The sequence below is a fragment of the Hibiscus syriacus genome, unplaced genomic scaffold, assembly GCF_006381635.1.
Source record: "Hibiscus syriacus cultivar Baekdansim isolate YM2019G1 unplaced genomic scaffold, ASM638163v2 tig00111095_pilon, whole genome shotgun sequence".
Classification (NCBI taxonomy): Eukaryota; Viridiplantae; Streptophyta; class Magnoliopsida; order Malvales; family Malvaceae; genus Hibiscus; species Hibiscus syriacus.
In genome coordinates, this window is record NW_024062980.1 from 6,954,814 (window position 1) to 6,959,894 (window position 5,081).

Consider the following 5,081-nt stretch of genomic DNA (forward strand, 5'->3'; position numbering starts at 1 on the left):
CTTATGTAGCTCTCGCTGATTTAATCTTCGGGAGCGTGCTCGAGATCTCAATACTTCTTTAAACTCACTATAAAGAATATTATGTCGTTAAAAATTGATAAATATAAAAGATAAAGAGATTTCATTAGGATTGGGTCCGAAAGACTTACATGCGAAAGGGATCTATTGAATCGTGATGGAAAAGAACATATTTGTGTGCTTGTACCCAAGACGTGTCATCTAAGTGTGCAATTTCAACTTTCCCTAATGGTTGACCATAACTTCCAAAGAAATAATATTGAGGTATGTCATCAGTACTTAACACATCATTTCGATTTGGTCTATTCCATCTTGTTTCAACATCTTCCAAATATCTAGAGCAAAATGTCATATATTCCTCTGCCAAATACCCTTCAGCAATTGATCCTTCCGGATAACGATTATTACGACAATAAGACTTCAACTTGCCCAAGAACCTATACACAAAACAACATATTACGTAAATACATTTGAGTGAGAGGTATATTCAGTAGTAATTTGAAACGTGTAATTCAAATAACACCTCTCTATAGGGTACATCCATCGATAGAAAACTGGACCACCAACTCTTGCTTCGTGAGGAAGATGAATTAGCAGATGCACCATAATTGTGAAGAATGAAGGTGGAAATATCTTCTCCAAGTTGCATAAAGTCATGGTGACTCGATCTTGTAGTTTATCAAGTTCTTCAACCATTAGAACTTTCCCACAGATAGCTTTCATTATATTTGAAAGTTCAATGATACAAGACGTCACCTTACTCGACATGCAACCGCGAACAGCTACTGGCAGTAAATCTTGCATTAATATGTGATAATCATGTGATTTTAAACCATAAAGTCTTCGATCTTTAACACTGACACATCGAGAAATGTTTGATGCATACCCATCTGGGACTTTTATATCCTTCAACACCGTGCAAAACATTTATTTTTCTTTCTTCGAAAGAGAAAAAATAGAAGGCGGCAAGAAATTTCTTCCTTTTGGACGTAATTGTGGATGAAGATCATGCCGAATTCCCATGTCCACTAAGTCAAGTCGACTCTTAAGATTATCTTTAGATTTTCTGCCATCATTCAGAATGGTCCCGATAATATTCTCACAAACATTCTTCTCAATATGCATTACATCAAGATTATGTCTCAAAATCTACTTTTTCCAATATGGCAACTCGAAAAATATACTCCTCTTTTTCCACAAGTCTACCTCGTTTGGATCATCCTCTTCAACAGACTCATCATCAGTTTGTTCGTCAACTTCAACCTCTTCATTGACTTGCTTTGCCTTTTTCTTTGATTGTGCACTACTTGGTTGATTCATCTTTCCATAAGTAAAATTGATATTTTTCAACATTCTGAATATTTGAGAGCCGGTTGTTTGGTCAGGAGCATTTTAAAACTCTTCATCACCATCAAACATATTCATTTGACTTCTAAATCTATGATTATCAGGTAACCACCGACGATGTCCCATATAAGAGAACTTCTTTCCATTAACCAACCACTTCGAACATGTTTCTACAGCACAACAAGGACAAGCCTAACGACCTTTGGTACTCCAACCCGATAAATTTGCATACGCAGGAAAATCATTAATTGTCCATAATAAAGTCGCACGTAAATTAAAGTTCTCCTTCGTTAACACATCATACATTTCGACCCCTTCCCATAACTGTTTCAACTCTGCAATTAGAGGCTGCATGTAAATATTAATATCATTTATGGGGCCTTTCTCGCCGGGGATTATCATGGATAAGATGAAAGATGATTGTTTCATGCAAATCCAGGGAGGCAAATTGTATGGAACAAATACAACAGGCCAAGTACTATACGAAGTACTCATGATTTTGAATGGATTAAACCCATCAGTTGTAAGACCGAGCCTGACATTTCGAGGATCTCTCGCAAAACTTGGATACTTGTTATCAAATGACTTCCAAGCTAAAGAATCCGTTGGATGCCGTAATAATCCATCATTGGTTCTGCCATCATGATGCCACCTCATAGACTCAGCAGTCTTGGAGGACATAAACAATCTTTGTAGCCTAGGTATGAGAGGAAAATATCGCAGAATCTTAATCGGTTTCTTTCTTTATCGTGCTTGAGCTTTAACCTCAGTAACATTTTCTACCTCCCTAATCATCCATCAATATTTATCACATACATGGCAAGAGTCCTGATTTTTTTGATCTCCTCAATACAACATACAATCATTCGGACAATTGTGAATTTTATCATATCCAAGACCCAAATCTTTTATTATTTTCTTCATATCTTTGCATGATTGAGGGATTTTTGCAAAAGGAAACACTTCTCCTAGTAACTCCAACAATTGCGTAAAGGAGTTACCAGTCCACCCTCCCAGGCATTTTAAGTGGAAAAGAAGAATGCAGAAAGAAAGCTTTGAAAACTTTGATCCCTTATAAAGTTGTTCATTCATTTCATTCAGCAACTTGTAAAACTTTGCCGCTTCTCCATTTGGCTCTTCAGCACTTCCAATTCTTCCCATCTCAATGAAATCATTAACATCATTCTGACAATAATTTTTTGTAACATACGGCTAATGAGTGTGCATATTAAATGCATCTCGTAACATCTCTTCCATGTCATCTTCTCTAAAAGTTGGATGGTGAGAAGGAGCAGGATAAGTCGAATAACTCGTGGAAGCAGATCTATCTGATACAAAATCTCCATGAAAGATCCATTTTCTATACCCCCGAACAAATCCAAAAATAACTAGATGCTTGTACACAACTTCACGAATGTGTCAGATAATGTTAACACAGTTCTTACAAGGGCAAAGAATCATATTCTCTTGGCTTGCATTCAGAAAAGCTAAATTTAGAAAAAATTTGATTCCATTTCGATATTCGACGCTTACCCTTGAAAAATCCATCTAACTCTTATCCATTTCGTATTTCTGGAGTTTCAAATTCAAATGTTACATTTAATCCATTGAGATTTTTGAATAATATATATATATATATATATATATATATATATTAAAAATTAATCACCAGTACAATGATAAAAGACTTAATTCTCAATTAAAACCTAATTTGAAGTTCAAACCTTTGATAACTCCTACATCCTCCTAATTCCGAGATAGGTAAACTTGAATAAACACGAACGGTTTCACAAATGCTTTTTTTTCGGAACTAATCAGCCTCACATCCATCATCCACCACCGGTCCCACAAAGTCACAGTAAAGAATGAGCCAAACCTAAATTCTAAATGTTTGACAATGGTCTACATTTAATCCATTAAATGAGAGGAAATTTTGATTAATTGAATTGCCTTATTTGTCGATAATTGCTAGACTTTTAAATATATTTATTTAACAACTTCTTTTTTAGATGTCAAATAGGGTTTTAAACAACTGTGGAGTCTCTAATGTGGACTAACAAAGGTTCAGTAGCCAATACGGAAATAATTTCTAGCATGTGCACGCGTATACATGTTTGTATTTCTAGCATGTGCTTCACATACAAAGAACATACACTCATGCAACTGGAAACAACAACAAAGTATTAAAAATCTAAAATACAAGCATACCTTGTTTTCTGCCGCTTGGATTTTTGTGTTTTAGCACGTGAGCAAACTTTAGTGTATTGTGTCTCTTATAGTTACTTGATGTTGGAGTGACAGTGCAAATGAGCTGAAATTATAGACAGAAATAGAAATAATAAAATGAGAAGGGATAATCATACGTTGTAGCCAAACAGGAACATAAGTTTGAACTTTAACGTACTGTTATTGATGATCAAATCATAAACTAACATTGAACATAGGTTTGTATAAGTCACTTAAGTACTACCAAGGTATCAAATGTGCAAAACTAATCATACATCCCAAATAAGGTTTCAACTTTACCTCAAAACAAAATTAATGTTCACATACACTAGTACAAATCACAAATTAAGCTATATGAAAGTTAAGAGGTGTGAATATACCATAAAATAAATGCTTCCCCACTCCACTCGAATACTATCAGAAATGCCATAAGGATCCTGTGAAAACACATTGTATGCATAACTTTTACATTTAACATAAAGCCAAACAAATGCACAAGCCATAATTGGTTAAATTAATCGATTATTGCTTAATGGAATATAATGTCACGTTTTAAAGAGATAAAGACTTAATCTTATATTAAAAAAGAAGAAATTTTAAGTTTATAAGTGGTAGTACTGTTTGTTCTATCAAATATTTCTTTCAAGAAAAGAGTAATAGCACCACGATAAGTAATATCAAAGTGACTCTTTAGTTATTTAAGTTCTTAAAAATGATAGTATAATGAATTTCATGAAATTAAGAGAGGATGAAGAGAATAATAACCCTATGATAAAAAATATATAATCGATCCACCACCCTAATCCTCCTCAACGTCGTATGTATAATGGGAAAAATAGTAGAAGGCAATACATAAGAGATTGATTACCAATATTGACACCAAAATCTGAGTTCCTCGATCCCAACTTTGTTCTTCTCCATCGTTTTAAAGAACTCAAATGCAGGATACGCATATCCAAGAAGCAACCTGCAATCATCAGAAGACAGAACAGATAGTAACAAATTTGAAATTCCAGAAAATTCAAATTACCCGTTATAATTGAACAACCAAAGAATATTAATGCAAAACAACAAAAATGGAAATGCATAGTAAATTACTTACACAAGCACTCTGTTAATGAAGCTGCCCAACATTTTTTTTTAAATGCAATATTTCATTTTCCCGGAACAAAATAAATAGTTTTCGATGAAAAGAAAATTCAATTTCTCTTCATTAAATCTTTCATTCAATGAAATTTGGCAAAAGAATAGAAACCCCAAATTTCCAAACGTGCTTGGGAAACTAAAAACACGAATCACCAAATCAATTAATGGAAGTTCCTTAATTTATGGCTTCACAAAATAGTCTTTTTAATAACAAAAAAAAAATAGAATCATAAATGGTAACTAAAACTGGGGAGACAATACTTAAGAAGAAAATAAAGGTATCCTTTGATTCTTGCGCCGGAGAAGGATAAAGAAATAAAAAACAACCAAACAATTGCCTTCTT

The 5,081-nt window shown here is 33.8% G+C and overlaps 1 long non-coding RNA gene across 1 annotated transcript; it reads right to left on the reverse strand.

The window, feature by feature from the left end:
- Positions 1 to 3,993: 3,993 nt before the first annotated feature.
- Positions 3,994 to 4,754, reverse strand: LOC120152845. The gene is made up of 3 exons (XR_005518734.1): positions 4,694 to 4,754; positions 4,460 to 4,558; positions 3,994 to 4,028 (listed from the first exon to the last, which is right to left on the reverse strand). It is a non-coding gene; the product is annotated as an uncharacterized LOC120152845 (long non-coding RNA).
- Between the last annotated feature and the right edge of the window lie 327 nt (positions 4,755 to 5,081).